The 19,534-nt window shown below is 40.4% G+C and overlaps 1 protein-coding gene across 3 annotated transcripts in view; it reads left to right on the forward strand.

The window, feature by feature from the left end:
- The first annotated feature begins 536 nt into the window (after positions 1-536).
- The window catches only part of LOC117514363 (cingulin), a 70,696-nt gene continuing 51,698 nt past the window's right edge, over positions 537-19,534 (forward strand). For all 3 annotated transcript variants that reach the window (XM_034174784.1, XM_034174785.1, XM_034174786.1), the window contains exon 1: positions 537-723. The gene's annotated coding sequence lies outside the window, so the exon portion shown is untranslated. The remainder of the gene's footprint in view (positions 724-19,534) is intronic.

Raw genomic sequence — 19,534 nt, forward strand, 5'->3', positions numbered from 1 at the left:
TTCCAACCAACGGTGATCGAAAAGTGAGCTAAAATATGTAAAGTGAACGTTTTGCTGCCCAAATATAGAAAAAGTAAATTGAAGCATGTATTTGTTTACAAACGGCGCTTGGGCTTTTCTTTGTGGTTGAAACAGAAACTGTTATTTTTGACAATAAAGTGTATTTAATTGTGCAGTACATAACCAGTTTGGAGGCTGCTGCTGTTCTTCCATTTGGTAGTTTATCGCGCCATCTTCTGGGAAATATTAGAAACAAATACACGGAGGCATCACTTTCTTTATCGTTATTTGACCGCCAACCATTATTTAAATATTTTGTGGGGCTATACGGTTTTATTTCAGGTGGAATAAAAATGTTACTTCGAGGTTTTTCCACCTTAATGTAATGTTCAGGGGCGACATATATGATTGACAGAGGTATTGGTCCAATAGTTAGTGTAGCTACTTTCTGCAATTCCGCCCACGTCTCCTCACTGATCCAATCATAGCGCCTCTTTCGGCGAGGCTGGGCGGGGCGGTTTCATCCCAGACAAAGGTAACAGGTTGCAGCGTCGCCGCATAATGAACTTGTTGCGCTGTTAATTTGCGCCGCAGTTGTTTTTTTCTACTTACTTTTCTGTCTGGACTTTGATGGATGGATGTGAAAATATTCGCGTTATTGTCTAGCGAGTCGACATAAAGAGAGAGGAATTATTAGAAGGAAGCAGAAGTTAAGAAGAAGAGGTAAGTTCACGTTTGGTTTTGGACTTTTGATAGCAAGAGACGCAGTTTTGCGCTTTAATGGAAACTTTTCGCTGCTTTCAGTATTAACGCTGTTTATTACCACGAATGAGTTGTGTCATACTTACAACTTTTTGCGACTGCATGGGTTTTTCTGTTCCTCACTTCCTACTGGGTAGCCTGATTTTGATGCCAGCGATGAAATTAATTTTAATAGCAGGTTTGCTTGTTTTTTAGACCAAGTTTCTTGGTCTCCCTGGTGTGATTTGTCACTGGAAACCAAAAAACTACTTTTAACTTGCCAAAAGCTGCTGTTTATGTTGATACTTTCAACATGCTCCTTCATACTCCTTTACTACTTTTCAAACGAACGGGCCCACTTTGGCAAGTGCGCTTGCGTGTGACTTCCAGAAGTGTACAAAGCTGTTGTGTGAATCCATAAGTGGTCACATGAAATTTCAGAAGTGGGACCATATCTGAAGGTGTCTATGGAGAGGTTCAGTCATCCAGGTCATGGTATCCAACTAGGTTGAGTCAGGTCGTGTAGACCATATCTGAAGTGTTGTTTAGTCTTCAAGGGCCCTATCTTGATCATCTATGGTGTAATGTCAAAGGTGCATACTACAAGTCCATTTGGGATATGTCCAATTACACATTTCTATTTAAGTGATGGGAAATAGCAGTGCAAGTTAGGGTGGTGGGTGTAAATTAACTGAATGATGAAATTAATGAATATTAATAATAATAATGCTTAATATATGTGGTGGAGCAGTACACCAGGATGAATGACGTGATCATGATGGGGCTCTGCATCAATCCCTGGTCATACGCTCTGGTGGTGGCTGCTGACGGGGGGGGGGCAATGAACAGGATGCCAGCTCCATGTAGCAACAGGTGGCTGCCTTCCTCCAGTCCAGGGGGATTGAAGTGGACACAAACCAGGGAGGAAGATACACAGAGACAATTGCGCAGTAGGAAAACTTTCACGACCATCACCTGCAATAAAGCTAGAACAACAGTAGCAACATTACCCACAGCTATTAGATTATATCATTTATCAATGATGGGGGAAAATGTTATAAGATGAACACACACTTTCCCCCATGTCCTTGTCTTCCCGGTGTTGCATACCAACCCCTAAAAATTGGTCCGCCCTGCCTCCACTGCGCATGCACCATTTTGGAGCTCAGCCGCTTGTCTAAAGCCCCTTTCACACCGGGGGTGGTCCCGGTTGCGCAATGCGTCATTATGGCGCTGCCGCGTGGAAGCAACTCAGTGTCGAGACGATGCAGCTCGGCGCCACAACAGCGCGAGGGGCGCAAAGGAGGAAGCAAGTCGGGTGCCGAAAAATTTGCAGAAAGGAAGTGGTTCCAGCGCAAGTCAGGACAAAGAGGCGTAATTCGGGGCAAAGAGGCATTACCCGGTGTGACTCAAAGCCAATTTATGATTCCTGCTGTGCATTGTGCCCACGCATCAGCTAGCAGCTCATGTAGCTGTGGCACTCTAATTGTTTCCTCCATCTTTTATGATGAAATAATACTGAATTTATGTGGAAATGATTGTTGTACAACCCCTGGCAAAAATTATGGAATCACCAGCCTCAGAGAATGTTCATTCAGTTGTTTAATTTCGTAGAAAACAAGCAGATCACAGACATGACACAAAACTACAGTCATTTCAAATGGCAACTTTCTGGCTTTAAGAAACACTATAAGAAATCAGGAAAAAAAATTGTGGCAGTCATTAACGGTTACTTTTTTAGACCAGCAGAGGGAAAAAAATATGGAATCACTCAATTCTGAGGAATAAATTATGGAATCATGAAAAACAAAAGAACGCTCCAACACATCACTAGTATTTTGTTGCACCACCTCTGGCTTTTATAACAGCTTGCAGTCTCTGAGGCATGGACTTAATGAGTGACGAACAGTACTCTTCATCAATCTGGCTCCAACTTTCTCTGATTGCTGTTGCCAGATCAGCTTTGCAGGTTGGAGCCTTGTCATGGACCATTTTCTTCAACTTCCACCAACGATTTCAATTGGATTAAGATCTGGATTTGCAGGCCATGACATTGACCCTATGTGTCTTTTTGCAAGGAAGTTTTGTTTTCACTCTATGGCAAGATGCATTATCATCTTGAAAAATGATTTCATCATCCCCAAACATCCTTTCAATTGATGGGATAAGAAAAGTGTCCAAAATATCAACGTAAACTTGTGCATTTATTGATGATGTAATGACAGCCATCTCCCCAGTGCCTTTACCTGACATGCAGCCCCATATCATCAATGACTGTGGAAATTTACATGGTCTCTTCAGGCAGTCACCTTTATAAATCTCATTGGAATGGCACCAAACAAAAGTTCCAGCATCATCACCTTGCCCAATGCAGATTCGAGATTTATCACTGAATATGACTTTCATCCAGTCATCCACAGTCCACGATTGCTTTTTCTTAGCCCATTGTAACCTTGTTTTTTTCTGTTTAGGTGTTAATGATGGCTTTCGTTTAGCTTTTCTGTATGTAAATCCCCATTTCCTTTAGGTGGTTTCTTACAGTTCGGTCACAGACGTTGACTCCAGTTTCCTTCCCATTCGTTCCTCATTGTTTGTTGTGCATTTTCGATTTTTGAGACATATTGCTTTTAAGTTTTCTGTCTTGACGCTTGATGTCTTCCTTGGGTCTACCAGTTGTTTGCCTTTAACAACCTTCCCATGTTGTTGTATTTGGTCCAGAGTTTAGACACAGCTGACTGTGAACAACCAACATCTTTGCAACATTGCGTGATGATTTACCTCTTTTAAGAGTTTGATAATCCTCTCCTTTGTTTTCAATTGACATCTCTCGGTTGGAGCCATGATTCATGTCAGTCCACTTGGTTGCAACAGCTCTCCAAGGTGTGATCACTCCTTTTTAGATGCAGACTAACGAGCTAGATTCTGATTTGATGCAGGTGTTAGTTTTGGGGATGAAAATTTACAGGGGCTGATTCCTATAATTTATTCCTCAGAATTGAGTGAGTCCATATTTTTTTCCCTCTGCTGGTCTAAAAAGTAACCGTTAATGACTTGCCACAATTATTTTTTTTTGATTCTTATAGTGTTCTTAAAGCCAGAAAGTTGCCATTTGAAATGACTTTAGTTTTGTGTCATGTCTGTGATCTGCTTTTTTTCTACGAAATTAAACAACTGAATGAACATACTCCGAGGCCGGTGATTCCATAATTTTTGCCAGGGGTTGTGCAAAAGCTTCAGATATCGTCGCTGAGATAGATGATGACCGGATAGTTGCAGTTTGAAGCAGAAACGAGTGGTAATCCGTGAACGCGGCTAATGAGGCAGGGCAGATCAGTTTTTAGGGTGAGACCGTTCATCAGTGACACCGGATCGGAAAATGTTTTTTTTTTATGTTAGGTGTTTTGTTTTTGTGTTGTCTTGTTATGTTTTGTTTTCTTATATTTTTTTTAAATGCCCTTTTATCTTTTTATTCGGCTCTTTTGGGAATTTGCTCGATTCAGTTTTTAACTGTAAAGTAAATGTAAATAATTCAGACTGTGACACCAATGAGGCATGCCACCCTCTGCCAGAAGAATGACAGTGACAGTCTAGCCATTATTTTGAGGTTTGTTAACAGAAAACACAAAACTGCACTGTTAAAACAAGTAAAAATTGAAAATGAAAGGAGCAAACGCCTTTCTAATCGAAACATCTGACAAATCAAAACGCTGACATCACCAGAAAAGCACGATACTTGAAAATCAAGGAAAAATTCAAAACACTGGAGCATAAACTGTAAAGTTTTCATTAAACTAAACGGAACTCTGGCGCAAGTCAGAGTTTTGTCATCAAAAGCATTGAGCAACTGGACAAATTCCAAGGATCATCATAAACGGACTGTAAGGTACTCAATTCCAAACATACAATCATGACGCAGTCTGGAAGAACTCATTCTCACACCTGGAGATACTAATGACACAACTCAAATGACTGCTGATCAAAAGGAGTGGATTTTGAACTGGATGGTTATGAATTTAACTGTATAAATAGAAAGAACAAGACTGGAGGAAGGGTAGCTGTGTTTGTAGATTAAAAACTTGAATTATAAGGTAGATAGTGTGACACTTATAGAATGTATAACAATTGAATGACTGACGAGTTTATTAAACTCAGCATCAATATTGCAACAGGGACATCTTAGATGATCCGTTAGGACATTCCACCGCACAACAAGCTTTATTATTCCAGAGTTTGTGATAAAATACTCCAAACAGACACACAAAAATTAGTGTTTCGGTGGGAGACTACGAGAGGAGGAGGAGTCAGTGAACATAGTCCCTGTCATTCAGAGCAATCATACCCACAATTATACAGAATTTTATTAATTAAATGTCTTAAACTAAGAACTTAAAAACAAATTCACCTCCATACAGTTGTCATGGAGGAGGAAATTATAAAGACCAAAACTTTTTTTTGTGCCAGGCAATGTTATTTCTGCTCTAAAGTTGGACATTTTAAAATGCGCTTCTCTGAGAATTTTCTCTGTTTGGAGCCAGCCTCAAGTGACCAGTCAAGCAGCTTTCAAGAAAATTAATTTCCATAATAGGGTCAGAATGCGAGCTCCAATGTTGCAGATTGGGCCAAACATGAAATCAGCTGGTTGGGTCATCCTAGGTCATTCCCTTAATGGCTGAGATGCACTGGAACCTAGTACATTGCTATTAAGAGAAACTAAAGTGCCGTAAAGGGAATTTTTGGCAAGGAAACATGTGAACACACACTGTGCACATGGAATCTGCAGGCAGACAAGACATAATGCTGGAAGTTACAGTGAATATTACAACAGCCGGAATAACACCTGTGGTATCCGTTGAGCTTGTTCACTGAGCAAAATGCAGCTGTTCATCTGTGAGAGGGATCTGACACACACATTCCTGAATTAATCAAAGTACCGCAGTCTAGTGCCTGTTGTACTTTTTGACATGCAGTGCATCCGGAAAGTATTCACAGTGCTTCACTTATTCCACATTTTATGTTACAGCCTTATTCCAAAATGGAGTAAATTAATGTTTTCCTCCTCAAAATTCTATTCAGAACACCCCATAATGATAACATAAATCTACTCACAACACTCCATAATGACATTTTTTTTTTTTTTTTTTTTTTTTGCAAATTTAATAAAAATAAAAAACTGAAATCACATCCTTTGCTCAAGTACTTTGTTGATGCACCTTTGGCAGCAATTACAGCCTCAAAATGTCTTTAAAGTGTAGGTGACACCAAAAAATGTGCACAAATAATCACTAAAAATTCTAAAATGTTGATATTTTAAAAAATCCTGAACAATAAAAGTCGATAAGTCTGTAGGTGAAGGATAAACAGCTGTCTGAAGCCTGTGCTCTATTTCAGCCCAACATATTGTTGCTACGTCATCACCGGAACAGCACCTGCTGATTCAAGCTCAAATCAATTGTAAACACAGCGAAGGTCAAGCTGTTTTCAGACAATTGTTTTTTCTAGTGTGGAGCTTTTTTTTTTTTTTTTTTTTTTTGTAAGTCCAATCTAAACGTGTATCTGAATAAGCTGTGAAGGTCACAGCCTTATGGTATTGAGCCTTATTTAGACCACAGTGAGCGAGACTAAACCTTGGAGGAAAACCTTCAGTCTGATAACAGTGATGATATTGGCAGAGTTCAGAACACAGAATGGTGATTATAAAATTAATAAAAAATAAATACTGCAGGCGATTTCGGCATGCAGGTGGAGGTGATACTTTTTTGCCAGCTCTTTGGTCTAATCAACTGATTAAAAAAATAATAGTTTTACTCCCTGTGACATCAGGAAAAAAAATGGTGTGGATTATTTATTTATTTCTGAGAAATGGGTACATTCAAATCTGAAAAATGTCACGAGGGACTGAAAATATCAGCTATTTTAAAATAAATATTGTTTCCTTCTTGAATACAGTTAGTGTACTGTACGTTAGTAGTGTACCACGTTAGCTATTATTAAATATTAAAGCCATTCACACAATGAGAAAATAGCATAGTCTTACCTCAGTTTCAGTGAGATCATCTTCAGTCTGATGCAAACATCTGAAAATAATTTAATTCATTGTCCTGGCTGAAGAAAAGTCCATGATGGTTCGAGTCTCTGCTGTACTGATATGCGGCCAACACAGTTAGCTACAGGTGTAACCCGTTCATTGCGTCTGCGGCTGATGGATCGAGTCTTTCTTGTTTGCGTCGCAAGTTAAAAGACTGTGGAGAAGCCGCTGACACCGTGTGAGCGCGCTCGTCAATAAAGGGATCCACCTGCCAATCAAAAGGATTCTGTCGGCGAGAGTTAACTGTTCTCACACGTATAACAAACGTACATCACTGACCTGAACCACTCGGTGGAAATGGGGCTGTCAGTAGCCTGTAGAAATCCATAAATTAATGGGACTATTAAGGTATTGTTCCTGCAGTGATGTCATTTCCTCCTTCTTCTCCAATGTCGGGACTCGCTGAGAAGTTCCTGGTTTTTAGTGGTGCGCAGTTCAAAATTCAAATTATTATTGGTGAAAGATACTCGATTACTAAAGCAATCCATAGCTGCAGCCCTAGTCTGAAAGTCCTTCAGGTGTCTTTTGGCAAACTTCACTTGGGCTGCCGTGTGCCTTTTACAAAGGAGTGGCTTCCGTCTGGCCACTGTACCATACTCTACTGATCCTGATACCTGAATTTGGATATATGCCGATACAGATACTATTCAGATACCAGATCTCTGTTTGCTTTAATATTATCGTTATTAGTATCATTATTGTTGCTTTTATATGAGGATATTTTGTATCCCTTTATACAGCTTCCAGATGAAGTGGTGTAGAGGAGGATTTTCTTAAAAGAAGACCTGAAAGTTCAGCTACAATTTGCCAGAAGGTACATCTAAGATGCAAGCCTAGATTTGATGTTTTGGTGAAAGAATTAAGTAGTTTTATTTATTGTTGAGTTAGTAACTGAAGTTTCATCTCTTGAACATCAGCTGAAACTCAGAATAACCCCCCCCCCCCCCCCCCCCCCCCCCAACCCCACCCACATGAAAATGTTTGAATTCTAGAAGCTCTGAAATGCAATCTGGGACTATTCCAGACAAACTAACTGCAGTGAGTGCAGCATCCATTTTTCATGAGGAAAAAACCCCAGCTTTCCTTATTCAAATTCATTCCAGTAGTATTCTGCTCTTACTAGGATGCAGCAGTTTTCTAGCTTGGCAGATAGTTCTGGAGGAAATCACTGAAGAAATGAACAAATTGAAAATATGGTTTGACCGAAACAGAGTGTCATTAAATTGTTATTGTTGCTGTTGCTATTATTATTAATAATATATGAATAAAAATACATTTAAAAAAATACAATTTGACTCTTTTACGACAATGAACGCTGAGCCATTAATTATTGTACAGAAAACAAATGCACACAAGTGCTGAGAAGCGAACAGCTTAACGCTAACATTAACATTGAAAACGCCATAGACATGCTAACGCGTTAGCATCGGTCCTGTTTTTAAGTTATAAAATACATCTATCAACTGTTTCAGAAGACAATAACAGGTCGGTTTAACATAAAAGGTAAATATTACTCAGACCTATGCTCTAGAGTTTTAGCAGGGGAAAATTAAGATAAAGCGAAGTAAAACAATAAATCAATGAAGCAGTAGATCGAAGCACTGCTTCGAGCTGCGAATCACTGTTTCAATTGGTTCAAGGTTCAAAGCAAAGCCGCACTGCAGAAAAGTTGATTACAGACCCGCTGCAGGGTCTGTAAGCAATGTAGAGAAATGATCATTTTCTCCACAAACGCCCCCAAAAACAACGGCCTCTCTGAAGGACCAATAAGGGAATCGTTAAGCAAAAGGTTATTGATGTCAAGGTCAGGTTATTTATAAAGCACATTTACAAACAGTCAACACTGCCCCAAAGTGCTGTACAATAAAAGGATTTAAAATTATATTGTTAAATACAAGAACAAAATAAATCAACAAGACAGTAAAAAATGTGGCAGTGTTCAGCTCATCTTGTATTAAAAGCCAGTGCAAAAAGATATGTCTTTAAAGAGTCTTAAAGAGTCAACTGAAGGAGCCAGTCGGACATTCAATGGCAGAGAGTTCCAGAGCTTGGGCCCCACAACAGCAAAGGCTCTGTCTCCCCTGGTCCTTAGCTTAGATCTGGGACAGACCAGTAAACTCTGGTCCGTGGAGCGCAGAGCTCTTCCTGGAGTATGCAATGACAGCATATCAGATAAATAGAATGGGGCTTGACCGTGAATTGATTTAAAAACAAGCAACAAAATCTTAAAATCAATTCTAAAAGCAACAGGCAACCAGTGCAGTGAAGCTAAAACAGGAGAGATGTGTTGGTGCCGTTTGGCTCCAGTGAGCAGACGCGCAGCTGCATTTTGCACCATCTGGAGACGATGCAGAGACGACTGATTAAGACCAACATACAAAGAATTGTAGTAGTCTAAACGAGACGTGATCAAGGCGTGCACAGCCTGTTCCAGCTGATTTGGGGGCAGGTAACGCTTGATTTTACTTAAGTCTAAGCTGGAAGAAGCTTGTTTTGACCACTGTGTTGATCTGCTTCTCGAATTTAAAAGAGCTGTCTATAAAAACACCAAGGGTCTTAGCAGATGAACGACAGTAGGAGGCGAGTGGACCAAGGGCAGAAAGGTCAAGGTCACCAAAGACCACAATCTCTGTTTTGCTTTCATTTAGATTCAGAAAGTTTAAAGACATCCAGTCTTTGACTTCTTGAAAGCAAGTCTGTAGGATGGCAGATGAGTTTGTTTTAAGGTTCAGAGGTAGATAAATCTGCATATCATCAGCAAAGCAGTGAAACTGAATGTTATATTTCTTAAAAATTGATCCTAAAGTAAGCAAATAAACCGAAAATAAAATTGGCCCTAAAATTGAACCCTGAGGTACTCCACAAGTCAAAGGGGCTTTCTGTGACGCAAAGGGACCAAGGTTTACAGAAAAGCACCGACCAGTCAAATAGGACTTAAACCATTTGAGCACTGTGCCATTTAATCCAACACACGATTCAAGGCGAGATAATAAGACCTGGTGGTCAACAGTGTCAAAGGCTGCAGTTAAATCCAAAAGCACAAGCACAGCTGAGCTGCCAGTGTCCATGATTAAAGAAGATCATTAAAAACTTTTAAAAGAGCAGTTTCAGTGCTGTGCAAAGGTTTAAAACCAGACTGGAACTTTTCAGTTATGTCAAATGCAGTAAGGTGTGACTGTAGTTGAGTATAGACCACTTTTTCAAGTATTTTAGATAAAAATATGTCTTAGAAATGGGTCTATAATTAGAAAAAATAGCAGGGTCCCAAATTGTTTTTTTTTTAAAGGGGCTGTATCATGGCCTGTTTAAAGGAACAAGGAATGACACCTGAAGACAGAGAAGCATTAATCAGCTGTAAATACAAGGGCCAACTGAATCAAGGACTTCTTTCAAACGCTTAGCAGGAAGGAAATCCAGTGCACAGTCTGAAGGCCTTAAACTTTGAACAGTTTTAGATAGTTCACACAGAGAAATAGGCTTGAATTGACTAAAAACAGCTGTGCACGCAGGAATGATGCAGGGGTCAGCGATGACAGTTGGCAAAGAAGATCGAATGAGTGAAATTTTGTCACTGAAAAATTGACAAATTTTTCACACAAAGAAACAGAGGGAACAGTACCAGTTGAATCAATAGGGTTAACAATCTTGTTCAAAACATTAAAAAGAACCTGGGGTTTGTGAAGATTTGTAGACACAATATTTGCCATATACTCTGATTTTGCGGTCTTAACAGCATCTTGATAATTCATAAGTGAATGTCTTAAAATCCCTAGTGATACTTGAAGTTGATCTTTCTTCCATTTCCGTTCTGCACGGCGGCATTCCCGTCTGCGTGCGCGCGTAAAATCATTGTGCCATGGCTCTGAGCGTTTTGCACGCCGATTAGTGAAATGGGCGACAACATTGAGAATCTCTGAACACGTAGTATTGAACAAGCTAACCAACTCATCGATATTTGTATTAGAATCGGAAGACTTAAGTTCAGAAGCATGAAATGCAGCAGAAAAGAGTGGCGCAGTAGCGGGGCAGATAGCGCGCCGGAATGCATTGTTTCCTAATAGTGGAGGACACCGCGACAGAAAAAAGCACAGGAAAATGGTCCGATATGCCTGCGTTACAGATCTCTATGGCGTTCACATTTAGACCACTGAATAAGATAAGGTCCAGAGTATGACCCTTGTCGTGGGTCGGGACATTTACTGCCTGCTTAAGATTAAAAGAGTCCACAACATTAAGAAAGTCATTGACCAAGGGCTTGGATGGACAACAAACATGAATATTAAAGTCCCCAGCAATTAAAAATGCATTACGATTAAGAACAATACCTGTCACAAAGTCAGAAAACTAATTTATAAAATCTTTGTTAAATTTAGGAGGGCGATAGATGAGTGCGCACAAGACAGGTATGTCCAATCTGATTGCAAAGAGCTGTAGCTCGAAGCTCGCATAGGCTTTAGTGGGAAGCGGGCAGCAAACAAAGTCAGATTTAAACACTGTCGCCAAACCACCGCCTTTGTCTGTAGTGCGAGGGGAGCTGAAGAAGGAGCAACCCGGGGGAAGGCGAAGGACTCACCAGCCCGAAGCCATGTCTCTGTTAAAAGCATAAAATCCAGCTTCCGGGATGTAAAAAAGTCATTAAGAATGAAAGATTTATTGCTCACAGACCTTGTGTTCATCAGAGATAGATGAAGGATGAAGTCATCAGCCATCTGTGAACTTAGTTCTCGGAAAAACAATCGAAGATTCATAAAATCCACACCGCGGTCTGGAACTCGTCGCCGAGGAAAGTACTCCAACGCCGTTGCGCACTGCTCCACAACAGTGCCGTCACAAGCGACGGGAATAATCCAGCGCGTTACCGGAGAGGCTTTGCAGTTCAGAATTTTGCCCATGAAGGGACCGAAAGTAAGCCCTTACTCTCACGAGTACTCCACCTCGTTTACCCCGTCTCCTTGGTCGTTTCTTCCGGGGTACAACTGCAGGTGCACGCCTCAGGTAATCTGGCACCGCAGAGAGAAAAGGTAGTAGTGGGCATGAAGTAAAATCATCAAAATATACTTGCTTTAAAAATCTCTCATAATCATCACGAATACTTAAAAGTAACTGGCGATCATACACAGTGAAAGCTGAACATTTCGTTGCCACAGAAGCAAAAAAAACAATGACAGAAAACTGAGAGCTTAGAGACGCTTCGCCGTGCACACTGCTGGCGCCATCATGTCAGTCCGGCAAGTCGGTGTTGGTGGATTGAATCATTTCTTAATGATACCTGAAAGGAACCGGTTCTCAATACCCATCCCTAATCACGAACATAGCCTGTTAGAAGCAGTTTACTAGATGTTCAGCTTTGTGCAGGCTTCTAAGTGTTGTCATCGTTATAACTGTGAAAAATCTAAGAAATACATCTGTGTGATCAGACAGCAGACTGTCAGCACTGAGGTTTGTGTGCACACTGCGAGTGCGGTGCGTGCTGCTCCATTACAGAACAGACTTGCATCAAGACAGATTCTCAACGTAAATAAAAATAAAGCCTACCAGCTCCACTTAGAAGAACAAAATAAAAATAAAAACTGAACAGTGCACTCACCCACTTCAGGCTTCAAGGATAAACATAAATTTTGTACAATATGACCCATTTAACTGGTGCAAAAAATATGCAAGTATAGAAAAATCTCTTAAACAACCACTTTGGAAGAAGAATAGAGAAATATGTGTGTGGAAAGTTGGAGGAGGTGCATATTTCTGTTTTCATAATATTGTGTCATTTGTGTACTATTTAGTAACTTTGAAATTTCTGTTTATTATGCCATTGGCTCTGTCTGAGTTTGGATAGAGGGATAAATAGCTGTTTGTTAGTGTGAAAGCAGCAGTGGTAAGTTTGGACAGAAGGACATGGCCTGGTATTAAATCAAGAATGTAACAGAGAAGATGATTTCTCTGAGGCCTGATTAGCTGCTTGTCTTTGAAGGGACAAAACTATGTTAGTGTCTTTTGACAGTTGCTTTTACCAATGTTGTTACACTACTTTCAGGCTGTGTACAACCCCAAAACAAAAAATGTTGAAGATATTGAAAATGTAAAGAAAAGGGGGGAGGGGTGGCATAAAAAAAACACACAGGGAGCAATACATTTACTTGTCGTATTTCATTTCAGACCCTATGAATCCAAGATATGTTTTGTGTTCATTTCATTTGTTAATATACATTCATTTCTACGGACAAATGTTGCACCATTCCCAGTTTCTCCACTCACATCGGTAGAGCTTATAATTCTTTCAGAGCTGTCATGGGCATCTTGGTGGCTTCCTTCACTAGTCTCCTTTCAGTGTGGTTGCTCAATATTTGAGAACTGCCTACTTGGCACAGATTTACCACACAGTACCATACTGTTTGTATTTCTTAATGATTGATGTAAATGAAGTACAGGATTTATTCAGTGACTCTTGTAAAGCATAAACCATGTCTGTTGCACTTTAAGAGGCAATATAATATGTAATAGATGATTTAGTAAAGGCCGCCAGCCAGTGCTGCAGGTCTAGCATGTATCCAAACACAGTTCCTGTGTAGTTGTAGTTTGACAAGGGTAGTTTTGCACAGTAGTCAAATGCTATATGTAAGGATACATTATTGGAATCCCCAGTGACATTACAGGGAAACCTCAACAGCAAAAATAATTTTTTAAAGGGAAAAATGTCAAGACTGGCACCTACTTTATAGTTTATTTGATTATATTTTGTTTTCTTTTTAAAGAAAAAGAGGAAATTCCGCATCATGACATTGAATTCCATGGGAATTTAATGTCAAGATTTTGTTGGCCATTTGACTTCATGCGGTTTTTACCCTAAAGTTCAGTCAGAACCTGCACCTCATTGTGCAGATTTTGAGCATTGTGTTTTGCGTAACTGTCAAAGTTCAGTTCTAGGAGCAGTCTTCAAATTATTACTGTATATAGATTTGTGTGATGGATCCCATCAATATCCATTGACCTAACAGTGCTCCTGCCAGTACTTAGCCCACTTAAGGACTGTTACAGGCAGGACTGTTGGGTCTTGATGGTGGTCTCAGAGTGTCCCATAGTTGATTAGGTTGGCTTTTAAACATGCATGCACACTTCACCATCAACATTTAAGTGTGTGGGTTTTTTTTTTTTTTTTAGGCTTTCTGCTCACGTTTAACTTCAGTTATTCACACCAAATGACTTTTTTTTTTTTTTTTTTTTTTTTTTTTCTTTTTTTGGAAAACCCTCACTGGAGTGAGTAAATCTGGAAAATTCAAAACTGTCTGCTGTTTTTAGTGTGAGCATGGACTTAAGATTGTGGCGGTGAAGGGAAGCATGCGGTCTTCACACGTAAATAGTGTTTTTGTACTGAGAAGAGTTAATGTCATCATACTAAGATTCAAATAACCCTCTGCCTTTGCTGTTGTGCCAGTGTGATCTGATTACAAGAATCATTACTTGGTGAGTCAGCAGGGGTTCTCTCATGACTGCCAATTATATTTTCCATTCTGTCTTGGATGTTAAGGAGGTGGCACTGATTGAATTTACTATTGGAGAACTCAGTTTGATGCCAGAGGAAGGTTGTTAGTCAGCATAAATGTAAAGTAACATGACTGGCAGTGAAATCCATGAGAGACACTCTCACTTTTGCTTACAGTAGTAGGGTGAGGTGTTGATTTGTTTTTTTTTTTTTGTTTTGTTTTTTTTTAAAGAATAGTGCTCATGCAGTGATTATTCACTTTATTTTATTTAGGTCTGACATGTTCATCACAAAGTAAAAGTCACCAAATGTTCACCATTGCAAAGTCCTTATTTCAGTGTTGGAAAATGCATTTTCATTTCATGCAAGTGGTTAAAAAAATGAAAGATTTGGCATATAATGTCTCAAGTCAAGTCTGGGAGCATGCCCTGACTTTGCCACATCCACAACACCACAGAACCGCCTTGGGTCCTGGAGGGCAACCACCCAGGCTAACAACCAGTGCATCCCCACATCTCTAAAATAGCTGTCTATCTGCGGCAGCCAGGTGAAACATGCCGTTCCCTTGGCCTTCTCCAGCTACCGGGTCCTCAACATTCATGCATCTGCACGCTGGATCATACATAGAGAAACGCACCACATGGCCAAAATGTCAAAGCTGACACCACCTCACATTACAAATGATTTGTACATTTATTTATAAACCGCTTTATAGCACCGACTGGTATCCAAAGTGCTTAACATTAAAAACACAAATTCACAAAAATAAAACACATATAGAATAAAATTTTAAAACAGCACATAAAAAACAGAACATGTCACGTCCCCACTAAGTGTTAAAAGCCAGTTTAAATAAATAAGTCTTTAACTTAGATTTAAAAAGTGCTAGGTCAGGAATAGTGCTTAACTCAAGAGGTAGCTCATTCCACAGTCTGGGGCCAGCTACCGCGAAAGCATGATCACCCCAGCGTTTATATCTCGACCTCGGAACATCTAAGTAAAGCTGGCCAGGTGCCCTTAATGTCCTACTGTAGGTGCGCAAAGTTAAAATTTCAGACAAGTAGGGAGGTGCAAGGCCATAAATAGCTTTAAAAGCAAACATTAAAATTTTTAAATGAACTGGAAGCCAGTGGAGTGAGTACAGGTCGGGCGTAATATGCTCACGTCTAAAAGTGTTTGTTAAGACGAGCAGCAGCATTCTGCACCAAATGGAGACGTGCAAGAGACGACTGATTAATGCCCGAATAAAGTGCATTACAATAATCAAGTCTGGAGCTGATGAAAGCATGAATGGCTGTCTCAAGATCACGCCTACTGAGGAAGTGCTTTATTTTAGCCAAAAGGCAAAGTTGGAAAAAACTAGCTTTGACAACAGAGTTTATCTGTTGATTGAACCTCAAACAGCTGTCAAATATCACTCCCAAATTCATGACAGCTGGTTTTACATAGTTAACCAAAGCACCAAAATTTGGTGTTACCACATTTGGTATGCCAGAGTGCTCAAACACCATAATCTCCATTTTACCCTCATTCAGGTAATGTTTTGGGACAGCCACTACTTTACATCGCAAATACAATTAAATAATGATGACAAAGCATCACTCCCATTAGTCTTCACAGGCAGATAGATTTGTAGATCATCTGCATAACAATGAAAGGACAGGTTGTGCTGGGTTATAATTGACCCCAATGGCAGAATGTACAAAGAAAATAGAATAGGCCCAAGGTCAGAACCCTGCAGCACTCCACAGCACAGAGGAGCACTTGATGAGGAGAGGTCCCCAATCATGACAGAAAATCTCCTTTCAGCCACATATGCTCTAAACTGCGTTAAGTGCAGTACCCTGAATGCCAATAAAATGTTCTAACTGGGAAACAAGTACTGTGTGATCCACAGTATCAAAGGCTGCTGTGAGGTCCAACAGAACCAGCACAGCAGGATTCCCTGCATCCACCGACAAAGTGATGTCATCATGAACTTTTAAAAGTGCTGATTCAGTGCTGTGTTGCGATCTAAACCCGGATTGGAATTTTTCAAGGATGAGATTGTCTTCTAAAAATGATTGTAACTGTAAAAAGACAACCTTTTCTAAAACCTTAGACCAGGGGTGGGCAATTATGTGCCATGAAGGGCTGAGACACTGCAGGTTTTCCTTGCTACCAATCACCTCAGCAGGTGATTTCATTGATGACCAGGTGTTTATGATCAGGGGAGAAGCTCATCAGCAACCCACCTGCTGAGGTGATTGGTTGCAAGGAAAATCTGCAGTGTCTTGGCCCTCGATGCCCACCCCTGCCTTAGACAGAAATGGCAGATGAGACACAGGTCTAAAATTGGATAAAACTGACGAGTCCAGGTGAGCTTTTTTAAGAAGAGGTCGAACCACAGCATGTTTAAAAGCAGCTGGAACAGACCCTGATCTAAGACAAGCATTGATAAAAGTTAGGAGACCCGCCCAGACAGTATTAAAAACCTCCTTCAGCACCTTAGCTGGAACAACATCTGAAGGACAACTTGTAGGTTTTATGTGTTTCACAACTTCAGCAAGAGATGCAAAAGAAATGGGCTCAAACTGCTCGAGCACAGCAGAATGTGCATGAGGAGCAGACAACTCAACATTACAGTTCTGATCAGCGTTCTGTCTGACTGATGAAACCTTAATAAAAAAAACTGAAGAAACTCCTCACAGGTTGCGATTGTAGCGTCCATCAAAACAGAGGTGCATGGATTTACAACTGAGTTTATAGTCTGAAATAACACACTGGGACAGTGATGATTGCTAGAAATAATATGAGACATATTGATATGATACTCATGCTAAGCTCTACAAGTAACTGCTCATTTGCAACAGTCATTCCAGCAGTACCCAAGGATCCTCCGAAGAGACCTTGTACCAAAGGCCTAAGGCAGTCGTTACCTTAGGTCGCTGGTTAGCGTCCAGATCTCAGAACCATACAGCAAGACAGGTAGCTCCAGAACCCTAAAGACTAGGATCATTTGTTCTCCTGTAACACCAAACACCTCTGTTCAGCAACCTCATAACTCCATAAGGTCTTCCCAGGTGCCTCCTGATCTCAAAGCCCAAGGACTCAGAATCATAAATGTCACTGTCGAAATCAGTGAAAAACGTATTTTAAAAAAAGAAAAAGAAAAGGGTTACATGTGGCCTCATTTTTCACCAGTGAAAGTTGCACTGACAAGATGGGCTGGAGAGAGCGTTTCAGCATTCTTTGAGTTGCCATCCTCATTTTCCACCCCACATCAGCTGAACAATAAGATGTGTTCCCCCTTAGCCATCCCTGTAGAAACCAGCACTTCTGAAATGGTGAAAGGGGCAAAAAAATGAAGGTAGATGAGATTATTTCATTTTTATAAAGGTGTACAACTTCCAGCCAAGTACTAATGAGGACCTACTCTGCTTAATGTCTGACATCAAGTGTGCACAGAAAAGAGAGAGAAAGAAAATCACCTTCTGAGATCATTTTTAAGCCAGTCCGCTCAGATGTATTGTAGCCTTTGTTGAGCCACGCATCACAGACTGAAAAGACTTTTACAAGCACTTTTAACCATGTTGTTAACGTGTCACTAATAGATATCTATTCATAAACTTTTCAGATATTCTCCTAAAAAAACACTCAACTTTTACACGAGGTCTGTTAGAAAAGTATCCGACCTTTTTATTTTTTCAAAAACCTGATGGATTTGAATCACCTGTGTTTGCATGAGCCAACCTTGAACCTTCGTGTGCATGTGTGAATTTTTTCATGCCTGTCGGTTGCGTCATTTGCTTGTAAGCAGCCTTTGTGTGAGGATGGGTGGAGTCTCTCGTCGTTATTTCTTTGCTAGGAAATGGCGGAATGACTGGAGTAGTGCGACTGCATCAAATTTTGCCAGAAACTGGGCGACAGCCAGCTGGAAACCATTCGGATTATTCAGACGGGTTTCAGTGACGATCCTATGGGCATCACACAGCTTAAGGAGCAGTACAACCAGTTCAAAGATGGCCGCACAGCGGTGGCGAGCGCGCTGCGCTCTGGGCGACCATCAACATGCTGAAATGACCAGATCATTTCCTAAGTGAACGCTGTGGTGATGTGGGACTGTCGTGTGACTATCCGAGAAATTGCGGAAGAGGTGGACATCAGCACTTTTTCGGCACATTCCATTGTGACAGACGATTTTGCCATGAAAAGAGTTGCAGCGAAATTCATCGGCACGAAGCTGATGGCGCAGCAAAAGCGCCTCCTGATGAAGTCTCACAGGACATGTTGTGACATGCCCAGCTCTTCCACCATTCGGAAGATTCAGACGGCTTTCGGTGGCTTTTCAGTTGTGTGACTCTCAGCCAGGGCAACTAAGGGGGGGCTCTGTAAGAAACATTTCAAGGTCCTGGAGTGGCCTGGCCAGTCTCCAGACCTGAACTCAATAGAAAATCTTTGGAGGGAGCTGAAACTCCAAACCTGAAAGATCTAGAGAAGATCTGTATGGAGGAGTCATCTTAGGTGCATGTCCACTGTGAGTGGACCAAAATCCCTGCTGCAGTGTGTGCAAACCTGGTGAAAAACTACAGGAAACGTTTGACCTCTGTAATTGCAAACAGATTACTGTACCAAATATCAACATTGATTTTCACAGGTGTTCAAATACTTATTTGCAGCAGTAACATACAAATAAATTATTAAAAAATTCATACATTGTGATTTCCGGATTTTTTTTTTTTTTTTGATTATTTCTCTCACAGTGGACATGCACCTAAAATGAAAATTTCAGACCCCTCCATGATTTCTAAGTGGGAGAACTTGCAAAATTGCAGGGTGTTCAAATACTTATTTTCCTCACTGTAAGTTTAATGACAATTTGTTTTGGTCAAACCATATTTTCAATGTGTTAATTTCTTCAGTGATTTCCTCCAGAACTATCTGCCAAGCTAGAAACCCGCTGCATCTTAGAAAGTGCAGAATACTACTGAAATTAATTTGAATAAGGAAAGTTGGGTTTTTATCACTAAATGGATGCTGCACTCACTGCAGTTTATTGTCGGGAATAGTCCCAGATTACATTTTAGAGCTTCTAGAATTAAAAAATTTTCGTGTGGGTGGTGTTGGGGGGTAATTTTGAGTTTCAGGTTTTTTTGTTTTTCACTACTTTCATCACTGAATATGTCAATCATGAGTCACGTTTGTGCGGATTAAAGTCACTAACTGGGACTCCTGTCTTGTTGTAAGAAAGA

Source organism: Thalassophryne amazonica, chromosome 7 (assembly GCF_902500255.1).
Source record: "Thalassophryne amazonica chromosome 7, fThaAma1.1, whole genome shotgun sequence".
In the NCBI taxonomy this organism is placed as follows: Eukaryota; Metazoa; Chordata; class Actinopteri; order Batrachoidiformes; family Batrachoididae; genus Thalassophryne; species Thalassophryne amazonica.